The sequence below is a fragment of the Phascolarctos cinereus genome, unplaced genomic scaffold (assembly GCF_003287225.1).
Source record: "Phascolarctos cinereus isolate Bilbo 61053 unplaced genomic scaffold, phaCin_HiC Scaffold_4;HRSCAF=312, whole genome shotgun sequence".
Lineage (NCBI taxonomy): Eukaryota > Metazoa > Chordata > Mammalia > Diprotodontia > Phascolarctidae > Phascolarctos > Phascolarctos cinereus.
Genome location: NW_027555847.1, coordinates 155613093 through 155637792, shown reverse-complemented (window position 1 = coordinate 155637792; position 24700 = coordinate 155613093). Strand labels below are relative to the sequence as shown.

Sequence of the window (24700 nt, the reverse complement as noted above, 5' to 3'; positions counted from 1 at the left end):
AGAGGTCTTTAGAAGTGTTACCTGAGAGACCAGAGGCAGCTCAAAGAACTGCCATGAGGCAAACTTGTCTTATTTTCAAGGGAAATTTTCATTTGGATATTAAGTTTGGAGAAAAGTCACACAGTTTAAATATAGCTATGAAAGTTCTTGGACCAATGGAGGATGATGAGTCTACTGATTTATTTAATCTAACTAGAATTTTACCGAAACAAAAGTAAACAAAATAACAGACTCACTAAATCTGTCCAGCAGCTCAGTTTTAGAAAGTAGGTGTTTGAAAATCACTGGATAGTCTTTAAAATGTTGTCAGTTGTACCTTCAGTTCTTTAAATAGCTCTTGTTGAGCACAGGTTACCTGGAGGTTACCATGAGGCAGAGACAGCTTATAATAGTTCGAAAATAAGGGAAATAAAATTTTGTTTTCTTTCAATGCAAAAGGAGATTTACTTAAATCAATGCAAGGTATATAGCAAAAAATATTAATAAAGCACTAATTTTTCCAAACTACTCTCCTCAAAATTCAGGTAATATATAGGTCATGGGTCTTTTCTCTTTCACTTCCCATGTTGGATTGTCTCCTTGGTTACTGGAAGGAAGCAGAACAAGAAAAAAAAAAAGAACCTTAGAGTCTGAAAGGTATTGGATAAAGATATCATGTCTGTAAAGTATTTAAGTCTTTTAAAAATAGTTTATTATTTTTATTCTTCAATTAACACCCTTCCCCCCCGCCAATTGATGTCTCTTCCATTCCCTCCAAACCGGATTAAACACATGAAAAGAAAGAAAAACAAAGCCTTTAATATGTAGCTGCATAGTCCAGCAAAACAAAATTTCATATTAGCTATGTCCAGAAACGTAGGTCTCTTTCTACATTTAAGTTACTCACCTCTCTGTCAGGAGGTAAGTGGCATATTTCATTTTCATTCTTTTGGACTTGTGAATTATCATTATGTTGATTGGAATTATAGTCTTTCAAAGTTATTTTCACTATAATTTTGTTATTATTATATACGTTTCTATTTTCACTCACTTTGCCCTGCATCATTTCATAAAGGTCCTCTTAGTTTCCTCTGAAACTATCTATTTCAACAGTTCTTATAACACAATAATATTCATTACATCACATAGCACAAGTTATTTAGTGTCCAAAAGGAGGACACTCCCTCACTATCCAATTTTTGACTATCAGTCAAAGAGCAGATAGAATTTTTTTTTTTATGAATCCTTTCCCTCTCTCTTTAATTACTTTGTGGTATAGGCCTATTAGTGATAGAACTAGGTCAAAGAGTATGTTTACACAGTTTGGGCATGAGGGTGGGGGTGGGGTCACTTCAAATTGCTTTCAGGAATACCTGGACAAATTCAAAGCTCCACCAGTATAGCATTAATATTAGTGTGTTAGTATTCTTGTTTTCCCACAGCCTCTCCAACATTTTCATTTCCTTCTTTTGTCTTCTTTGTCAATCTGATAGGTGTGAATTGGAGCCTCAAAGTTACTTTAGTCTGCATTTCTCTAATTATTATAGAGATTTAAAGCATTTTTCCATATAATCATTGATCATTTGGGTTTCTTCCTTTGAAAACTGCCTGTTCATATCCTTTGATTATCTATGTATCAAAGAAAGGCTATCTTGTAAATTTTAATCAGTTCCTTATATGTCTCTGGGTACATACACATATGTGTACATATGTATATATGTATGTGCGCATGCTTTTCAGATATGATACCTTTATTAGAGAAACTTGGCACAAATATTTCTCCCCCAGGTACCTGTTTTGCTTCTAATTTTCACCACATTAAACCTGTTTGTGGAAAACCTTTTAAATTGCATATTATCAAGATTGTCCATTTTATCTTGTGTGATGCTATCACTTTTTCAACTGAGAACTCTTCTTCTAATCACATATCTAAAAGGTAATTTCTTTCTCCTTGCTCCTCTGATGTTGCATTTATGTGACCATTTATATGTAGGTCATGTATTCATTTGTAGCTGACTTTGTTGTATTGTCTAAGACTAATCTGTCAGACTGCTGTTCACTTTTCCCAGTAAGGGGTTTTTGGCTTTGTCAAGCACAATGATACTGTGTGTTTGCATCTGTATGTTGTGTATCCAATCTGTTCCACAGATTGACTTCTCTTTGTCTCTGTCTCTCTTTCTCTTTTCAACCAGTACCAGATCATTTTAATGATTACTGCTTTGTGGTACATTTTGAGATCTGGTACTGATAGACCTCCTTTCTCACCACTTAAACAAAACCCAACATTATCCTTGAGATTTTTCCTTCTCACGAATTTTGTTATTGATTTTTCTAACTATATTAAAAATTCTTTTGGAAGTTTGATTGGTATAACATTGTAGTAAATTACTTTAGATAGTATGGACTATCATATTACTACTATATTATATTATTATATTAAACATACATATCTATTATATATTATTATTGCCATATATTTTTACTATGACATTATATTATTATAATTATTATATGGACCATTGTATTATTGGACTACTCATGAACAATTAATGTTTCTCCAATTATTTAGGTCTGTCTTTTATTTCTGCAAAGAACATTTTATAGTTAGATTCATATAGCCCCTGGGCGAAACTTGGAAGATACATTTCTCAAAACACTATAGTCTTATGACACAGCTTCTAAGGATGAGAACAACAGCTGGAAGGACGGCTTCTGCTTCCCAGTATGATAGAAGGAAAACATCCCATCAGAAGTGGCAGGAGTTAGCCACAGTTTTAAGCTAATATCTATGTCCTGTGTCCATTTCTCTTCTCTTCTAATGCTCTGTTTGAATCTTCGTATATCTATATTTTGGATGAGTTCATTACCAACCTTCACCAGGTACCATGAAAATAATCCCATTCAACACAAGTCCATGCTGGGGTAGCATTATCTATACATAGATATACACACATATACATATACACACAAGTATGTATACATATTTATAGTACATACATATATGCGTGCATATGTGTATGTATATATACCTCATATGCCCCACCTTCACCTATACTGTTTCAAAGTGCTAGGAAGGTAATAGTCTTGTTGGCAAATTCTAACAATAAAATCCTGGGGGTGGGGGTGGGAGGGAAACCTGTTTTTTAAAACCAGGGTGTGTTATCATTTTTTAAATAAATAGATACTATTTTTTTCTCCATCTTCTAAGTTCTCCAAGAAGGATTACCAAGCCTCCTTTGAACATACATGCACACAGGTTACAACTATATACTACCAGGGAGGAAAGGCACATACATAGAGAATAACATGTGACCAGGGAATACAGCATGAAGGGTATATGTGTAGGGATCACATATGGACATGGAACCTGTGAGAACGAGCACAAGTCAGGGACCAATGTGGCCAGGGCACATAAATGGGGAAACATGTGACAGATGAGCTCACATGGCCAAGCCTAAGTCTACTTATATACTACAGAACTGCTGACATCCTCTAGGGATGCTATCACACTTTTCTCGGTTAGAGGTCAAAATATTCCTTCTAGGTGTCACATGTTTGCATCTTTACTCCTTCTGATGATCTCTGCTGGGATTGTCTCTCTTGATTGCTGTGTTTATCTCTGAAAATATCTGCAAGGCTTCATGTCTTTAGGACTGTCTGCTGCTCTCTGCTCCAATCAACAGAGTTGCAGTGGTTAGAAAGCCACTCTTTGACAAGAGCTGTTTTCTATCTGGTGCACAGTTATGCTTTGAGCCACCATACCAAGCCAGGGAGCCAATAAGAGCTAGAAGGATGCCCTCTCAACTGTTGTTGTCTGATCCTGACCCAAGACTCTTTATCCCAGACAACTATCTGATTTGATGTTAAGAAATTCCTCATGCCGCTTCTGTCCCTGATTATGAACCCATATTCCCAAACACAACTTCAGGGACTCACCCATTACTGCCCTTTAAAACAATGTAGCAGATGGATAGAGGGCTGGATGAGATTCTCTTTGCTGTCAACCTCCTGCCAATGCAAGTGAAGATAGGAGTAATAATAAAAGCTAGGTGAGGAAGTCAGAGTCCACATTTCTGCCATTATTATAGATTATTCATATGATTCTATAGGTACATGGGATTTAGAGATGAAAGCGACATTTGTTAATTCAGTTTAATGCCTTTATTTTCAAAGGTAAGTTAACTAAGAAGCATAGAGCTGAAGTGACCTTTGTAGGATTGCACAGGAAGTGACAGGATCAGGCTTTGACCCCATGTCTGGAGAGCAAGTGCTCAACCTTGGTAAGGAAGGAGATGAAAATAAGGACCCTCCTAGGCTCCCTGGGCTTATCTGACATGGAACAGAAAGTCCATGAGATAGAGGAAGCTAGGGGAGAGGGGAAAGGAAGGAGATTCTGAAAGAAGTGGTGTGGCGAGAGATACATGCATATGCATATAGACATATACATGTATGCACATGTTTATATGTATAAGACACATGCCATCATGTATAGAAATGCACATATTCACGTGTATATTGTATTACACAGTATGTATACATTGTTTATATACATATACACATACTTCCCTGTATAGATATAGGTGCATATGCATGTACGTATTCATGCATATACATGTCCATACAGAACATGTGCATGTATATATATGCATTCATGTCTATACATGCGCATGTGTTTATTTCTACAGAAACACACATGTATATGTACAAATTCATGTATATACATGCACATTTATTTCTCTCTATATAGAAATATTTGCAGGTATAGGTAAAATTAATGTACATATACATACCTAGGTATAGAAATATGTACATTCCATATACATATTTGTGTATAAACACATATGTAGGATATGATGTATAAAATATGTGCATGTGTATATATTGATGGGCACATGCACAAATGCAATATGCATCTGTGTAGAAATATATACGTGTATATGTTCATGCATGTATGCATATACATGCCTATTACCTCCATGTAATATATGCACACATACTTCTTTCTTTATATATGCATATATTATTAATATATGAATATACATACACATGGACGTGTATGGGTGTGTGTGTGTGTGTGTGTGTGTGTAAAAGAAGAGACAGGCCTGGCTTTTTTAAGATTAGAAGCACTCCCACCCCCATCCCTACCCAGGTTCTTCTGAGAGAAGACAGGGGAAGAGAACACAGACATGATAACCTGGCTAAATACTCAATAAGGAAGAAATAGAAGCTGGAATCCTTAGCTTCTTCCTCCAAATCTCAGGTCACGTGCTACCTCCTGCATGAGACCTTTCCTCATTCCCCAATTACTAGTATCCCTCCCCGCTTTCCACCTCCCTCCCCCAAATGAAATTACTTTGTACTTAGCCACCCATGCATGTTATTCTCCCAACAGAACAAAAACTTCTTGAAAGGAGGAACTGATGTCTTCATTTCTGTATCCCCAATACCCAGTTCAATGTACCTAGCACATAGACACTTTTGATGCCTGTTGAACGAATAAATATATATCCTTCCCAGTTCCACAGGTCTAGGTAAGCCACTTGTAAGAGTCCACCTCCCCACCCCCCAATTATATCTCCTTTGCTGGCTTCTCTATAGTTGGCACCTTGATTTTCCCAGGTAGGGAGGAGGCAAAAGAACTTCTGTATACTAAGGTATACACCAAGTTTTATGTTGTCTCACCAGTCTTTTTATTTCTGGAATCCAGTCCCTTTTTCTTTTTTTTTACTGTTCCTAAGACAAAGAGTTTTTAGCAGGAACATTTTTTTTAAATAATGCATATTATAATTTAATATGGTAAACAGAGAAACTATACTCAAATGTTTCTATAACCTAATATTCTATTGAATATTCATATTATCATTGGAAAAGATCCCAAACCAAGCTGAAGAGAGCACAAAACTTTCAATTATAATTACAGAACTTCAGCTATGAAGGTTTAGCTCTCATTCTTTTATGTTAGTCTTTTAACTAACTGACAGAACACTTTTTACATTATCATGTTTTTCCCCCAAAAAAATACACACAAGTTTCTCAGCAAAATGTAATATTTATTGAATATCTGGTTCAGTAAACAAAGCTTAAAATACGAACACAACTGCAACAGCTCCACGGTGACTGGTCTTGGTGCCAAAGCGGACTCAGGATCTGCACTTAGGTAAAGCCAGTGGGGCCGTTTCAGGCCGATTAATATATTTGTGCCACTGTTCAACAAAACTACTGCCTCTTTAAAGGGTGGGAAAGGGGGTGGGGTGGGGGGAAGTTAGTTCTCTCAGAGGGAATAATTCTTGCATGTGCTTAAAAACTCTAAAACTTCTCTGGGAGGAGAGACCTACAAACCATCGACTGCAACAGGCTTAGTTTAGCATGGGGAGCTTATAAAACCTTTCCACGGTTCTTCACAATGCTGCTGTAGATTAAAATGTAACCAATGGTTCTTCCAGTTTGATGCTGCAACTTTCATTCTTCACACAGCACTGGAAAGCATGGAAAGGTTGGTAGGGTATTCTTTAATGAAATATACAGGAGTCTTCAGATAATGGATGATGGTACATACATAGATATATATTTTTTAATAGAAAGTTCCTTCAGTACATGGTGGTGGGGTTGATGTTTTCTTGCATTTCTGCACTGTCAGACTCAGTCCCAATGCCTTCAAGATCTCTTTCTGAGAATCCAAAACCTCTGAGGATGCTGAGCACACTGTCGCCTCCGGTGGCCTGCCTCAGGGCCTGCTCCATTTGCTCTCTGCGCTTGGACTCAAATTCCAGGACTTCCTGTAGCTTCCTCTTGGCCTTCTTCTCTTTCTTCAGGCGCCTCTGAACTGTGGCCCGGCTTTGCAGCTCAACGGCAAGCTGCCTTTCCAGAGTCTCCCGCATCTCCCTTTCTCTGTAGAGCTCCATTCTCAGCTCCTTCTTTTCTTCTTGCATTTGCCTTTCCTGGACCCGGGCACTGTCTAGAGCCACTTTCAGCAGGAACTGAATATTGGTTAAAAGCGTTTCCACGGAGGAAAGGCTATCAGCAAAAATAAACGGGGTTGTGAATCCAGGAGCCACGATCTGGCCAGCCAGTTGACTTTTATCTAGGTTTGGTTTCATTACCGGAATGGCAATTTGCATCTCTCCTGTTTGTCTTGCTTCCCAAACTTGACTGTAAGCATCTTGTGGGCAGGTTCCCTGTCTTATGCTTCTTTTTGTTCCCCACAGTACCTTGTGCTGAATGAAAAGCTCTTGACTGAGGGACAGAACATTTTCCTTCTGGAGTTTTTTTGGGTTGGATCCATTACCTTGCTCAGGAAGTTCTTTTTCTCCATCATCAGGCATCAAAGCAATTACCTTGGGCGTGTCCTCAAGCTGGGAAGGTGAGCAGCTAGAAGCATCCAGGCCCTCAGGCCCACCGCTCTCTTCGGGAGAAGAAGCAGGAGAGCCGTCGGTTTCTTTGATAACAGAAGCCCCTGCTCTGGACAGTGGACTCTGCCTCTGAGCTGTAGCAGCCATGTTGGAAATAGTATTGAAGTGGTTCATCTGATGCATCACCATGGCAACTGATGCAGGAGGCAGGCTAACGGGAAGTAGGGGGTGGGGCAACATCACAAATGGCAGGTCTAGCCCCGCATTTGAATTCAGTTCTTCGTTTTCGGATTCAGCTCTCTCCGGGCTTTCCTCCCCATGGAGGCCGTTTGTTGCCGTGAGCTTCATCTTCTATATTATTTTTAGGGTCTCCGCAATTGCAACCGCTAGGATACGGGGAGCAGAGGGAAGGCGCGTAGACGAGAGGCCTGGACCACAAAAGGGCCGGAGGAAGCAAGCATTGTCCGATCCCGACTCTCCCAGGGTGCAATGGCGCCGCGGGGGTGGGGCGTCCTCGGTCCCGAACTGGCGTTGGGGGATGGGGTGGGTGGGTGGGGGGGTCGCAGCCGAGGTATGTAAAAGTTTCAAAGGCTTTTCTCGAGCTGCGGGAGCGGCCGCGGCGGCTGCGTTGGCTGAGGCGGGTCTGCAGCGGTTGCCCCCCCACTCCCGGCCCTTCACGGCCCCCAAGACCCCTTCCCCGGATTCGGACCTGCTCGAGGGTGTCCGCCGCGGGCGATCGGGCCGGGCTCTTCTGTTCAGCGGAGGCCGCGGGCAGCCCCGCGATCCGGGGCCGCGCGGGGAGCGATCGGCGGAGCAGCGGCGGGCGGGCGGGCGCGGGAGCTCCGGCCCGTCCACCAGGAGAGCAGCCACTTCCTTAGGCCCAAGCCGAGTCACTGGTTTACACCCACAGTCCCCGCCCTCCGTGGCTGCCCGCGGCCGCGGCTGGAACTGAAGCTGTTAATCCAGAGGGGAGGGGGGAGGAGACGAGGGGAGGGGCTTGGTGAGCTGGAGACGGGGGAGGCGACTCCCGACTGGATGGAGGATGGAGGGGGTCGGCCCTGACGAAGCCCTTAGCGCTCCCCCTTCCCTTCCCTTCCCTTCCCCCCTCGCTGCCGCCGCCGCCGCCGCCGCCGCCGCTGCTGCTGCAGTTGTTCAAAGTTGTCAGAAATAGTAAGTGCCTGAACAGCTAGGGTCGGTCCCTGGGTGGGGCTCTGTCCCCCCGCTTCTCCGGGGCTCTAATCGTCTCTCACTCCTTCAGTGTTTGTTTCACACTATTCCAAACAGGCTCATGTTAACCCAAACCCTGTATGCGTCTCCAGCGTTAGGAAGGACAGACCAGTTTGAGATTTTTCTCTTCTCTTCCTCCTTGTCCTCTCCCTCTGCCCCCTCCTCCCGTTCTCCTCCTCCGCCTCTTCCTCCCCCGTCTCCTTCTCTTCCTTCTCCACCTCTCCTTCCCTACTTCTCTTTCCCCCCCTCCCCCGTCGTCTCTTCTGTTCCTTTCATTCTCCTCCATTCTTCTTTCTTTTCGGTTTTTCTTCATCTTTATTCTTCTCTCCTCTGTTTTGTCCTCTCCTCTTTTTTATTCTCCCTTCTATTCTTGCACGGCTTCCATTTTCCTCCATTTTGTTCTGTTCTCCATTCCTTCCCTTCATTCTCCTCTCCTCCCCTTCATTTTCCTCTGTCCTTCCCTCCCTCCCTTTCTCCTTTCCTCCTCTCCTCTCTTTTATTTTCTTCCATTCCTTATTCCTTTGCTCTAATTTCTGTGCTTCTCTCCTCTCCTGGCCTTGCCTCTCTTCTAGCTTCCCTTTTTCAAATAGTTGATATAGGTGTAGGGAGAGAGTAGGTGCTTCTAGAGAAATTGATTCCCTAGTTTAGATTTTTGAACTCCTTAGCAGCTCCACCCCAGTTTAGTCGTTTCTTATTGGGATGAAGGAAGGTATCATGTTAATCTTTGTTTCTTCTCCTGGAATTTCCCTAGTGCTCCATTTTAGTCAAGAAGGTAATTCAGTCAGTCAGCCACAAAATATTTATTAAGCATTCAGTAAATGCTGGAGATATAAACAAACAAAAAAGACAAAAACACAATCTCTGCTGGGAGAAACAACATGCAAACAACCATGCACACATAAGATACATACAATGTAAACAGAAGGTAATTTTAGAGGGCAAGTACTACCAGTGGGGGGTGGGGGTGGGGACAGGTGGTGCAGAAAAGAAAAAAAAAACTACCTGAAGAGGGTAGTATTTGAGTTGTCTTAAAAGAAGTTAGGGAAGCCAGTAGGCAGAGGTTAGGAGGGTAGGCATTCCAGACGTGGGATTGTCTGGAGAATAGAGATTCAGGGCCCTGCCAAGCTGCTGGTTCCAGAAATAGAGATGTAGTCTCTTGTCCAAGAACAGCAATGCCATTGTCAAAAGATCAGAGAGTACAACGAAGGGAGTAAAGTGTAAGAAGACTGGAAAAGTAGGAAGGATTGTAAAAGGCTTTTAAAAATAAGCAGAGGATTTTTTATTTGATGTTGGAGGCAATAGGGAGCCCTTGGAATTTCTTGAGTAGGGAGATGGGGTGTGTGATATGGTCAGACCCTGGTTTTAAGGAAGATAACCTGGATGCAAAGTGGAAGGTTGACTGAGTGGGAAGAGACTTGAAGCAGGGAGATCAAGGAAAGGTTATTGCAGTGGTCCAGATACAAGGTGATAAGAGTTTACACTACTGGGGTAGCTATGTGAGTGGAGAGAAGGGACTATGTACATAAGAGGTTGTGAAAGTAGAAATAACAAGATTTGGCAATAGAAGAACCCACAAAGGAGACTGAGAGGCAGGTAAGGGGGAAAAGAGGGACAGAGAGAAGGGGAGGGAGGGAGAGAGAGAGAGAACAAGGAGAGAGCAGGGTGGTGAGAATCTGAACAGGAGAGATTGGCCAGGAAAAGAGGAAGACAAGGGAGATCAAGAGAAAGGTCAAAAAGGATGTGGATTGAAAAGAGGCTATTAGATTCATAAATAGTTCCACACTTTCTGTCTCCTTGCTTTCTCCCCTTTCCTCCTTTCCCTCTTAAGGATTAGTGAATTATTCAGTTTCTCTCATGGGGTTGATTTTGTTTGTTTTTGTTGTTGCTTATTTGTGTGTGTGTGTGTTTTTTAAAACAGTAAAATTTTTAAAACAGAAAAACACACAACTATTAAAAAAAAGAAAATATATATATATATATATATATATATATATATATATATATATATGTATATATAACATTTTGGCAGAAAAAAATATATTGAGTCCTGCTCTATCAGTAGTACAAAGCCACTAGTCAGTACCTCAGTTCTGTCATATGAGCTATTACTATCCCCCTTCTCTGAGACCCCCTTTTTCCTGACAAGAGCAGACATTTATTTCCAGGTGGCCCCACATTTGGCACAGCTGGATGTCGGGGAGCACATGACCATATGGCCCACATTGAAATGAAAACAGATAAGCATGCAGAATTCCTGATGGTGAAGGAACACTTAGCTTGTGCTAAGTGTTCATCCCTTAGTGACTTCAAATCACTGAATTTTTCTGGTTGACTGAAGCCAGTTGACCCATTCATTACCTCATCATGTCCCATATGCAGCTTGATGAAATTTGGAGTCAGAGGATTGGGTCTGAATCTCTGTTATGCTGCTTGCTAGCTCTGTGACCTTGGGCAAGTCCCTTGACCTCTTTCCTTACCTATAAAATGAGGGAGTTGGATTAGATGACCATGAGGATGATGACATTAAATAATCCCTTTGATATCTGAAAAATTCCCATTGACTTAATATAATGTTTGGTTTTTCAAGGTTCCCAGGAACTCCATGTATGCAGTTGAATAAACAAATAAACTCATTATGTAAACTTTTCATACTGATAAGCAATATATGGAATATGAATTTGCATCTCATTTTGACTGCCAAAGATGAGTTCTCTCTTGAATCTGCGGGAAGCCCCCCAGGGTAATACTTTTTTAAAGTGCTACCTGCCCCCAACTCTCAGCCTTCGTGTTTCCATTTCCTGATGGAAGCATTGTTTCCCATTGGGTGAGTAGGTGGGACCAATGAATTGGGGAGGGAGGAAAGTGAAACCCTTATGCCATGTTGCCTTCTGGTTGAGACTAGGGGTCTCAGCCCACCGATCTGCTCTCTGACTCTATTTCTGCTTCCAAGGCTGGTGGGTAATGGCCAGGTGGTTTCCAGTTCCATCAGGGAAACTTCTTTACACTTCCTAAAGGAATAACAGGGATAACACTTCCTAAAGGGATAACACCTTTGCACTTTTTTTTTTTTGTAAACACATTAACACCTCACCTCTCTGTTATCCACTTCTGTGATTTTATTAACTGGCCTGGGCCTGGACTAACTCCCCTGCTTTCTACCCCATTCCTCCCAACACATACTAACAAAAATACCTGTAGAAGTCAATTAACACAAAAATCTACAAATATATTCTGACAATATAATGACAAATAGTATAGGGCCATCAAGAAAAGTCCTCCTCTCCTGAGTTCATCATAGAGTCTGAAGATTCATTATGGCCAGAAACTCAGTGCAAAAGTCTTTGTATGTGAGCCCCCTGCTCTAGGCTACGTTCACCATGAGAAGTCACACATGTTAACCAGCTTCTGAAATTGCCTATTGTCATCACACCCTTGCCATACCATAACACATCAAACTCCCTTTATACATTTGTAATAGAGATTCCTCTGGAAGGCATGTGGTTTTTCCTCTTCTAGAATTTCCTAAACTGATGAAGTTTCCTTAAAAAAATCTACCTTTTTTTGACTGTTCTCATTCTTTAATCTCATTTTTCCCCTTAAGTTTCTTTAGTCATTCTCTATTCAAAGAGAAACAATTAAGATTTTTCCTGTTTCTTATTTTTGATTTTGAATTCTTTCTGCCTTGATGTATAATTTCATGGGCAATCCTCTTTGCAGTTCTACAATCCAGCAGCACTGTTCTTCGTACATGGCATTCTGTCTCCTGACTTCACGCCTTTTCATTGGCTGTCCCCTGTCCTTGGACTTCTCTCTAGTCTCGTCTCCACTTGTGGCTTCCTTCAAGACTCAGTTCAAGATTCACCTTGGGCAAGACTCCTTTCCCAGTCCTCCCCCTTTCCATAATGCTTTCCCCCTGTGATTTCCCTTTACCTACTACACACACATACACACACATATATACACACATACACACACAGTTATCCTTCCACATCAAGATTTTCACCTTTGAAGTTTCAATATATCATGGTTCAGCATAAGAAATTAAATGGGGTGGCAGCTAGGTGGTGCAGTGGATAGAGCTCTGGCCTTGAAGTCAGGAGGACCTGAGTTCAAATCTGGTCTCATACACACAACACACAACACATACTAGCTGTGTGACCCTCAGCAACCCCAATTGCCTAACAAAAAACAAGAAATTAAATGGAATTTTGGGGGCTTTGTGAAAGCCACAGATAACACATGAAGGCCAGAAAACAACATTGAAAAAGATTAGAAACCCAGAAATGCACAAAATACCTGTATGGTATTATATAATATCAACATATTTTATCTTTTACCATAATAATTCAGACTTCTTCTCTGGTTTGCTTTTGTTTCTGTTTCTTTCTGTGTCCCTAGTGCTTTGCATAGTGCCTAGCACATGTAAGTCCTTAAGAAATGTTTATTGACCAGCCTTAGATAGTTTACTAGAGAGCTGGGAGTTTCAGTGATTCACCCAAGATCACACAGTAAATATACCTTTGAGGTAGGATTCTACCTAGGTCATCCTGACTCCAAGACTGATCCTTTCTTCACTATAGCATTAGTGACCCTTCTAAACACACTTCTGCATCAGTGGTATCAAACTCAAATAATAAAAGATCCCCTTGAGCTCATATTGACTTAGGCAACTACAAATTAACATCTGTGTTATGTCATTCTTATCTATTTTATTAAACATTTCTCAATTATATTTTAATCTGTTTCTGGTCACCTTAGGGAGTTTAGTGACATTGCTGTACTATATCATCCTTTCTTATTATTTCTAGTTAATTTAAAGGGGGAAGGAGAACCCTTAAGTAAGAATACCTAAGATATCCTAAGTAAGGATAACTTCCTTCTCTGGTGCCTGCAAGCTTGTTTCCTGGCAATATCTCTTTCTTCTATGTCACTTCTTCCCTTCCCTGCTTTGCTTGCAACTTATGACATGAGCGCCTTCCTTTGTGAAAGGGAATGGAGGAGACCAGCTGGCTAATATGTGAATCAAGGTCAATAGACAAGCCACTGCAACTTTATCCCTATCGAAGTCATCTATACCTCTTTTTTTAAGTGATCTTCCTAAACACACTGAAAAAGCTTGGTGATGAACCAGATGTTTTAAGCTATTAATGAGTTGTTGAAAATTATTATTATTTTTTAACAGTCATCTTTAGAGTTAAATGTTTTCCACATGCATGATTACTTAAGCCTTCTCAGTAGCTCCTGCCATCTGGAACAGTTGTTCTATATCTCTTGTTCACATGACTTTTCCAACTCTTTTCTAATATCTCAAGAAACCATATGGTCCATTCAAGTCCTTAAATGTTCTCTTCTTCCTCTAGATTAATTAACAGGGTGGTGTCTGAAGATACAATTTATTTGAAAGGGTCAGTAAAATCTCTCTTCTAGTTTCCTGATATGTACTATGTTTCCAAGTGTACTATTTTGATCCAATTCTCTTCTCTTCTCTGTCCAATTCATTCTTTGTCTTTCTATAGGGCTGTACTTCTCAGAGTATATACATTCAACACCACAGAAAAGAAAGATAAAGCCATATTTATTGGGATCTTAGGGTACTAGGTGGAGGGCCAAGCTTGGAGTCAGGATGAGGAGGGTTCAAGCCCTACCTCTGGCATATATTAGCTACGTGACAATGGGTAAGTTGAGGCTATAAATTACAGACCAGTTATTAATATGCAGCAATGGAGGGAGTTTCTACAGCAGGAGGTCTCTGTACAAAGATGAAATCACAGGTCTGAACAACAAAAAAGTTGGGGGGGGGCGAGGGAAAGAAGGGCCAAATTAATGCAGCTGTGAAAGATTAAAACTAAGAGCAAGGGGAGAACTATCACATATAGTCAATAGCTTCTTCATAAATATTTCAGCAAACTGCAATATGATGGTCCTCTCTTTGCCCTCTCTTCCTGCTGAGTTGAGTTGGAGTAGAAACAAAGCTCCCTGTGTGTTTAATAGATTGAGAGCAGTTCTTTATTTTAAATACTTTTTTTTAATCTGAAAAAAGAGAATCAAAACCTCTGTACCTCTGAGTATGACAACTATGCCAAAAAGGCCCAAAGGTGCAGGAATATCTCTCCTCACCTCATGTTTGTTAGAAGCCCAATTCATCTTTTCAATGCCAATTTGCCTCTGAGCCTCAGAGCCTAATGATGCTAGATCTACTTCACAGTCACTCTGCTTTGTCTTTTGTAAAGTCCTAATTTTATCCTATACTCTGAACTCAAGGAAATGAGGGATCATTCTTTGTCTGTACTTTGTATCTTCCCTGACATCTAGCCCAAGTGTTCTGTATATAGTGGGCATTAAAGAAATGGTTGTTGATTGAATTAAATGAATGTAACCATTGGATAAGACATGGAGACATAGAAAACAGCCATACGCAAATAGATTTGTATTCATGTCCAACTCTTCATGACCCTATTTGTGGTTTTCTTGGCAAAGATAGGTTTACTATTTCCTTTTCCAGCTCATTTTACAGATGAGGAAACTGAGGCAGACAGGCTTAAGTAACTTGCCCAGGGTCACACAGCTAGTAAGTGTCTGAGGCCAGATTTAAACTCAAGTCTCCCTGACTCCAAGGCTGGTGCTGTACCAACTGTGCCACTTAGCTGCCCCTAGATTTTTATTAGATAGATATAAGGAAAGCGGCAAAATTTCACTGAGCAAAGAATACCACATTTGGACTCAGAGCATCAGGGTTGAAATCTCAGCTCCTATCTCTATGGTGGACAGGCCATTTAACCTCTCTGGGCCTCAGTGTTTACGTCTGTAAAAAGAGTGGACTGGACCTGATCTCTTGAGGTCCTTTCTAGTTCTAGATGCTTCCTCAGTTGAAAGTTAGAATCCAGCTACAGGGAATGACAGTTATTTCGTATCCTTGGCTTCAGTAATCTGAATATCCTTTGTCTTGCGGCTACAAATGGGGCCTGAAGATGTTATCATAGATTCCCAGGGCCACTCCAGCAGAATCCACCCTCCCAAATGCTGTCAGACCTTGTTTTGCCACTTAAATTTAAACTTTTGTCCTGTCTCTTAATGAGAAAATGATCTGCAGAATCACCCACTGAGAGAGTAAGAAAGGGACCTTAGAGATCAATAATTCTCAGTCCTATCACTTTGCAAGTGAGGAGACTAAAACCCCCAAAGAAGAGACTTATTCAAAGGCACACAAGGCAGGAAGTAGGATTTGGTTACTTACAGGTAGTAAGTACTTACTTACATTAAGTAGTAAATGGAAGAATCTGTGTCTAGGTTATTGTGATTCCAAATTCAAAGCCCTTTCACACTAAATCCTGCTATTTTGGCTGTAGAGGGTAGTGTCAAGACTAAAAGTCTTTAATTAGGAATATCCCATTGAAAATCTCTCCCTAATTTCCAGAACCATGCCTAGAAGAATGTATTTTCCTGAATGCCTTCAGATCTCATTCTCCAATTTAAATTAAGGCTTTCTGACTCCTAATGAGAAGATGATCATATAATTCATAGCATAATATAATATGATAATATAATTAATAATACAAAATAACATAATAACAATAATAATAATAGAATACTATAATTCATAGAATGTGAAATCTGGAAAGGGATAGCCACTAACCCAACCCTCCTTGTTTTATAGATGAGGAAACTGAAGTACAGAGACCTAAGTAACCTGACCAAGGTCACACAGTTGGAAATTAGCAAAACCAGTGCTCTTTCCAGTGTATCATGCTACCATCATTAAAGGTCAGCAAAGACATTCCTCTCTGTCTTTATTTGTCTATCTGCGCCCCTCCCTGTCTCTGTGTCTCTTTCTCTTAAAGTCCTCTCTAAAATGTCCTCATGACCCCAAAGGGAGATAGAAATTCTGATGAAATTCCAATTCCATATGACTTCTTTGTAGCTCTCAACTGGATCTCCAGCTCTCACCTTGGCACCATACTGAATTATTAGAGTTCACCATCTTCCTGCCATGCCTATAATAGCCACTACCTTCACACCCACCTCCAGTCTCTGTTCACAGCTTTCTCCTTGCTCTTTGAACAGAAATCCCTTCAATGCTGCCTTTGGTTCTAGAGAGGACATATCATTCCACTGCCTTATGGCTGCTGACTGGTCCCTGTGCCTTGCTCTATATGTACTGCCTTTTTTTCTTTAAAAGGCAAGCACCTTGAGGAAAGGAGTGGTCTTTCTTTTGCATTTGTGTTTCCAGTGCTTAGTATAGTATCTGGTACATAGTAAGCACTTAATAAACACGCATTCATTTGCTCACTTACATATAAATTGATTTCTTTCTCTCTGCTGCCTGAAGTTTTTTTGAAAATGTTTAACTCTGCCCCAGAGAGCAGAGAGGCGGCAAGAAGTGGTGACAGCAGGACTAGACTTGGAGTCAGAAAGACCTGGGTTCGAATTCTGCCTTAGGCACTTACAAAAACTGAGGTTTTATGACTCCGGGTGAGTCATTTAACTTTTGCATGCCTCAATTTCCTCACTTGTAGGTTGCTCTGAGAATCAAATCAGGTACAGTGATTAAAGCATTTTTATAAACTTTAAAATATTATATAAATATAAGCCATATTCTCCCCTATCACATGACTTCCTGGATAAAATTTATGTCCCATCACATATTTAAATATGGGGCATGAAGATGCAGGGAGAAATCCTCTCCAAAATGTTTGTAATTTAACTTGAGGAACAGATAGGGAGGCAAAGATTTAAATACCTAGACCTACTTTAGTTCTTAATGTATAGGAGGAAAAGAAGTATAAGACTGGCCAGTTTTGTTTTTGTACTTTTAGAACCTAGCAAAGTGCCTGGCACAAAGTAGGTGCTTAATAAATGTTGATTGATTGGTTGTCGGGGAAACTACTATTTTCTTGGTAATTGCAGTGAATCTGTTTTCAGAATGGAACTGGTTTACTCTTTGGTTATCAGAGAAAGAATATGCTCTCCAGAAATTCCAGGCTAGAAAATGTCAGGGTTGGAGTGACCAGGCCTTCATCCTTCTGTCTCCAGAATTTCCTAGGAAATGGAATAAAAAGATTTGGGTTTCCTGGAAATGGGTTGGAAGCCATCTTTTCAAAGGCCAGGGCTGGAGCATGTAACCATGGCAACTGTGGCAGAATTGAGGACACAGAGTATATTTGGTGTCTGCTGAAATTTTAGCCCCGATGTTACATTGTGTGCCTGTGGTAGTGACAAACCCCGATGACCCCATATTTAGTCTGAGAAAAGCTCTGGCCCTCTTCCTTTTAAAAGCGTACTTAGTACTTGAGGGGAATGTCTTAGCGTTTTTAGCTGGCCCCCTCTGCCCTTGTCCCTTGTCATTCCTGCCTCAGCCCTCATGGATCACCTTATTCTTTTCCAGTGTCTGGCTGGTGAATGGATTCCTGCATACGGTGTCTGTTACTGAACCACAGACTCTCTCCCTAATTGCTTCTCCCCACCCCCCCTGCTTCATGATCCCTTCTTTTCCCTTATCCCCCTCCCCAAACAGAGAATAAATTGTGTAGGTTGGAGCATATAGCAAAGAATAAGGCGGTGTGGTTCGGGGTGGGGGGGGAAAGCTCTGGACTTGATGGCAGAAAGATCTGAGTTCAAATCCTTCCCCAAAGCTTACTAGCCCTGTGACCTTGACGAGTGCCAAGTCAGACACCATGCCCATGACTCCCTAGGGGAGTTTATCCATTCAGCCTTGGAATTCTGCCCTGGGACTGAGCTCTATTAATGGCAGGTGAATAAGTGGGTGAAAAGTCTCCTAAGCCACTATGTTTAGGCAGCTCCAATCTATGCTTCACTACTATCTAGCCATGCAGTAGGACTACCTAAGAATGTTGTCATCTGCTTTGCTACACACACTAAAGAATGTTCTGCATGTTAAAAAAAAGACGAATATCAGATATTTGAATACTATCAATGCAGAATGACATTATTTCAGCAATAAAGAAATATCACAGTACTGTGCCCTCTATATTTATTCAAGATAGGAGCTAAAATTTTTGGTGCTGACATGGTGGCTGCTAATGAAATAATGATGGACATATGCTTTAAAAATATAGCTCTCCTTCTCTCTTCCCAAACCCCCTTTCTACCTCTAGCTCTCTGGGAATAATCATCAAATTAATACTACCAGTGCTACTGGAAATGATGTGACAATAGTAATGATTGTTCTGTGGCTCTGCTCACCCTCCTTATGACGCCCTAGGGATGGAGAACTTGCAGCCTCCAGGCCACATGTGGCCCTCTAGGTCCTCGTGTGCAGCCCTTTGACAGAATCTAAACTTCACAGTTCAAAAGGCAGCACTTGAGGACCTAGAGCGCCACAGGTTCCCCACCCCTGTTTATGTGCTGTCTCCCCCTATTGGATTGTAAATTACTTGGAGGCAGGGACCCTGGTATTTTTGTTTTTATATCTACTATGAGCCTGGTACAGTTATCCCTTCCACATCCAAGGCTTAGGGGTGTGGTACACATCCCCCCCTGCCCCCCTCCTTGATCCAGAAAATTAGTGTAAAATTTTGGGCCCTCCCTTTGTACCAGAGAAGAAGTCTGAATTATTATGGCATTAGAAGATAAGATATATTGATATGATACAATACTATATGTACCTTTCATGCATTTCTGAGGTTCTAAACTTTTACTGTGTCTTCTGCTGGCCTTTGTGTGTCATCTGCGGCTTCCACAAAACTCCTGAAAAATTCCCATTAACCTTCTTATGCCAACCCGGGATATACTGAAACAGTGATGGGGAATGTCGCAATGTGGAAGGGATAACTGTGCACCATGTAGGCTTAATAAATGCTTTTTATTCATTCAATTACTAAAGTCACTTAATCTTTCTGAACTTCAGTTTCTTCATCTATAATGCCACTGAAACCTAAAGGTCTTTAGGCTTGTTGTAAGGACTGAATGAGAAGATTTCAACACACACACACACACACACACACACACACACACACTTAAAGCTTAAAATTGAACTGAGACTTCTGGGACAACTATATCTATAGCATTTGCTGTAAATATTATTATGGAGACAGCAGGAGCAGGAGCTCCAACCCATCCCTTGAGAGAGGAGGCAAAATACTGCAGGACATTGACAGGCCTTTGCTAAAGATCTAAAAGCAATCTCTGTATGTGTATTTCTATTAACCTTTCCAGTTTTCCCACCAAGCCCTCAACTCGTCCAACTATTGCCTAGCAGAGCTATTTGAAAGAGTGTTCGTTATAAGCCACATGAGCTTGAACACTCTGTTCCTTACTTTCCAAATGCAGATCATGTGAGAGTAAGTTAAACAATGCATCATGAGAAATGGTTTCTAATAGCCTCTTGTCAGTTGTAGCACATAAAGAAATTTGGCATCCATACCAGACTCTACCTGCCCCATGGCCAATATTTGGTCCCCCCCATGCCCCACCCGCTTTTGCTACTCTTCCTACAGTCAGTCCTAGGAAATAACACATTCCAGTTACTAGTTGCCTCTGGGGTGGGATCATGGCTTTTAGAAGGGGCTCAACACAGTCTAAATTGCAGTTTGTAGGAAGGAAGCTTATAAAAATTGCATGATATTGGTGGGGATGGACTGAATGCCATTGGAAGTGGTGATGGGCAAATTTCAGCATTTTGAAGGTTCAATACAAATCACACTGGGTTTAGAAATTAAGCTAGACAGGAAGGTTGTTTATGTTTTGGGGCCAATAAGCACTGGAATTAACAGTGGAACAGTTCTGTTTCTGGCCCTGAGGTTGAGTTTTGACTGGAGGTTTGGATGAAGGTTCATGCAGCTAGGCTTTTCATTTATTTGTTGATTGATTTTTAGCTGAACCAATACATAGCTCTAAAATTCCTTTCTTCAATATGGACAAGTCAGAAGGGCAGGAATTAGAGAAAAAACATACCATACTGTATTGAAATCAGCATTTTAAAAGTGAAAGGATCATTAGACCTTTAAGAAAGAACACAGGGATAGAGGAGGAAGGGTTTCAGAGTTAGGGGCTAGATGGCACTTTAGAGACCAGACACTCCACTGTTCCCCAAGATGAGGAAACTGGGGACCAGAGAGGCAAAGTATTTTGCCCAAGGTCTCCTCATTAATAACCTTTAGGATTCATACCCTGATCCTCTAGCTCCAAATCTATCTCACTGCACTGCAGCAAGCCGCCTTTAATTCATAGAAGAAAAAGAAAAACATCTAGCATTTATACATTGCTTTATAGTTTCCAAAGTACTTAACATATGTTATGATCTTTGATCCTCACAGCACTGGGAGGTAGGGTCTATTATTATTCCCACTTTGTAAATGAAGAAACTGAGTCTGTGAAGGATTAAGTGACTTGCCCAGGATCATACAGCTAGGGACTGTGGCAAGATTTGAACTCAGGTAATAACTGCCTCCCAAGTGAATGCTCTGTGTACCATCTAAAAGGTGCTCCTAGGATGAGAACAGTGACTCCTTTCTATTTTTCTGCCTTGTCCCATTCCCAATTTGACTCGATTTTACCGCAGCAGTGATTCACTGAGCATCCCCCACCCTATTATGTCAGAGGCCAGGCCAGTGCTGTATCTAATACAGTGAAGACCAGTTTATTTTGGGCAAAGTGGGCTCCAAGGTAAATGGAGGGATGTAAAGGTAGTAAATCAGCACCATTAAAATAAGAACGTGAAATACAATCTATTTAACAAGCTTATGCTCTTCTTTTCAGTTATCCTGTGCAATAAACATTTAAAACAAACATGAGAATATCATATTCCTCGAATTTAGCTTAATTTGAGGCCTGCTTGTATCGCTGACCCCCTGATAATTATAAAATGATCTCAGTAAGGATAGATAGAGCCAACTCCCGCAGAAGAATATCAGGTCAAGTTCCTTGATTTCTTTGCCAACTTTCCCTTAAGGAACGTTAAGCTGGCCCTATACACATATGATATTTAGGTTTAAAAGAAAGAAAGAAAAGATGCAAGTGAGCTGCCTGAGTACTCCTTAGGAAAAGGTCACAGGGTAGTATAGACCCAAGGCTGCATACATAGCAGGCTAGGAATTTAAGTTTAATAGGAAGAAAAACACCAGGTCTATATGGTCCCAAGTAGGGAGATGCCAAATGACCTAAGAGTTTGCTTTTCCTTGAGTTACAAAATTTGGTTGACATCCCTTGTTTAAATTTAAATTTATGGCAGAGACAGTGTTTACAGAAGGCTTTTCTTTCAGTCACATGGAAATCCTACCAAAATGATGCTGTTCCTCCTGGGGCCAAAGAATTGTTGGGGGCTTGGCTGATCTCGGACACTCAAGTGAATGTTTTTCATCGTGGTTTTTCTCTTCCAAAGGCAAGAAGGTAGTTATGAGATTTTCTTCTTGTTTCAGAAGTCTTCCCTATTATGTGATGGCTGAATGGATTGTTGTCTGTGTTGCAACATACTGTATTTTGGTCCATGTAAATGAGAAGAGAAAGATACTACCAGAAATCACCCTAGACTTGGAGTCTAAGCACCTAAGGCCAAATTCTGGTTCTACTGCTTATTCCCTGAGTGGCCTCAGACACATCACTTTGCCTTTCTGGGCTTCAGTTTCCTCCTCTATAAAATGGAAAGGAGATGACCCCTGAAGGTCCTTTCAGCTCTATGTAGTAGCATTTTACTAACAACTGCCTGGATGCTAAGATTATGTACAATCACTCCATTAATGTTTAGATAGTCTGAAATGAAAAAAAAATTATAGCTTTGAAATAAGAATTATCTGTTTTTTAAACCATTGAATATATGAAATGTGGGAATAAAACTTTTTTCTTAACTGCCAATCAGTAGTCTTTTATTACACTAAATAGTCACAAATTTCTGTCCTTTTCTAGTGTAGGTTTTCTCCATGTCACCAAAGTAATCCCATTTAAATTTAGTGCCCTGATACATATTAAATGACTGTGGGGTACCACTCAGTCATTTCTTGAGAGAAGAGGCTTCACTGACCTCAGGGTCATCCCTAAGAGAATAGACCTCGGAAAAAAAAAAAACCATACTGTGTGAGAATCCCCTTTCTCTTTCATCTGTCTAACATTTTTATCTAGGTAAAATCTGGTTAAAACAAATAATCAAAGCAATCTTACTCAATGGAATCTGGAGCAAACCCCAGGAACAAGTTGGTAGGTAGATGTGTTGCAGAAAGGGAGCTTTAACACAAATGACATTTTAAGATATTACCTACTATGTGGGAGGTATTCAATAGTCACTTAGAAAGCATTGAGGGAAATAGAAGAGAAATAATACTATTCTTGTTCGAATTGGGTTGGAGTATATTATCTCTGAGATTCCTTCCAACTCTTTGATTCAATGAGATAGTTTATTTTTCCCAGAGCATTTTCTGGAATTAAGAAGACTTAGACAAAAATAAAGCAAAATATAAACTGAAGAGCTTGGGAGAGCTTTTGGGGAGTTTCTTTCCCTATTCCGATTTGAAAATAGGGATTTCAGATGAGAAAGAAGGAAGATACAGACAATCTGTTTCACTTTGCTTATTCCATTTTTTTGGTCAGATTGACATTTCCCATCTGTCTATTGCTTGGAGATTTTTTTTTTTAATGGGAGAAGAAGGAAGATCCCTTCCATTTATCATTTGTCTAAGGTGATATAGTCATAGACCTACCCCAAAGCAGGAGAATGGACTATATGACTTCCCATGTAACTTAAAGCCTTCCAGCCATGTAACATAAAGATTGTAACATTTCCTCTTTTAGTATATCACACATTTAAGTTATTACAGCTGACAAGCAAATATTCCACTCTCACAATTCCCTTCCTGATGTAGAATAATAACAGTAATAATAAAAAGAAGAGAATGCCTAAATATATAACAGATGCATAAGTGAAACTGGATACGAATAATTGTGGATAAAGAACTGTCATCGCCTCCCTGACAAACACATTCAACTGGCATCTGATAAATAATTTATATGAGAACATAGAATGTAATCCTGAGTAGGTTGAACCAGCATTTAACTAGAAGAGAAAGGCTGCCCCTCGTTGCAGACTCCATAAGGTTTCTTCCCCCTGCCTCTTACAGATTTCTGCCTTTGTTTCTTTGGACCATTGTGGGAGGTACGTACAAGATAAGCCTCTGTGCCTGATTGACCCAGTGACCAGTGGACCCCTCACAATTAGTCATGCCCCTCAGTAAGAGGAAATTGGAGTTGTTGTTTTGTTGTTGATGTTGTTGAGTTTCAGTCATGTCTGACTCTTGGTGACTGTATTTGGGGTTTTCTTGGCAGAGATATTGGAGTGGTTTGCCATTTCCTTCTCCAGCTTATTTTATAGATGAGGAGCTGAAGCAAACAAGGTTACATGACTTGGCCAGGGTCACACAGCTAGTAAGTTTCTGAAGCTAGAGGGGTCCCCATTTCATTCCTTATAATCAGATCACACTATGCTACTCAGCTGGGAGCATTCCAAATGCTTAGCCAAAGACATAAGAAAGATTTTGTGGTAAAAAGATAAGAGTCACGACTTTGGGAGATGAGAATCTCTCCAATTCTACAATTTCCCTCAGTAACTCATTCCAGAGTGTAGTAACTTATTTTCAGGAAAGGGGGATGATGATGATTAAGGTGAAAATAATAACACATTTTTTTAATATCTAATTTAGATCCCTTACATGATTGACTATTCCTCTTCTTTCCTGGAGTAGTGATGAAGAGCTTCTAGATATCACTGAAAACAGAACCCCTATCTTTTTCTTCTCATGGCTTTTTCCTACCACAGACTTTCGAAAGGGATCCTCAACAAGTAATTGTGATAGCAGTGCAGTCCATAAGAGAGCTGACAAGAATGCAAAAGGGGGAAGGTAAATTTGAGTGTCAAGGTATGAGGTCAAAAGCTGAGAGAGCTTTCCTAGAATTTTAGATGTAATAATATCCTCTGAGGTTATTCTCATCTAAATTTAGGATTGAGATATCCAATCAGTGAACTTCGTTACATCACATTTCACTTCAGAGGCTCTCAATTTCATTCATTTAAACAGGTATTTATTAAGTACTTACTGTATAATGTTATTGTTGTACTAGGACAGCTAAGTGGTAGAGTGGAGTGCCAGGCCTGGAATCAGGAAGACTCATTTTTCTGAGTTCAAATCTGGCCTCAGACACTTACT

At 40.6% G+C, this 24700-nt stretch overlaps 1 long non-coding RNA gene and 1 pseudogene across 1 annotated transcript; one reads left to right on the top strand and one right to left on the bottom strand.

Moving 5' to 3' along the window:
• Positions 1–6008: 6008 nt before the first annotated feature.
• LOC110194559 (dachshund homolog 2 pseudogene) lies at positions 6009–8271 on the bottom strand (annotated as a pseudogene).
• Positions 8272–8324: 53 nt separating this feature from the next.
• On the top strand, positions 8325–22361 carry LOC144456826 (uncharacterized). Its single transcript, XR_013485956.1, has 3 exons — positions 8325–8498; positions 16210–16316; positions 21929–22361. It is a non-coding gene; the product is annotated as an uncharacterized LOC144456826 (long non-coding RNA).
• Positions 22362–24700: the final 2339 nt, after the last annotated feature.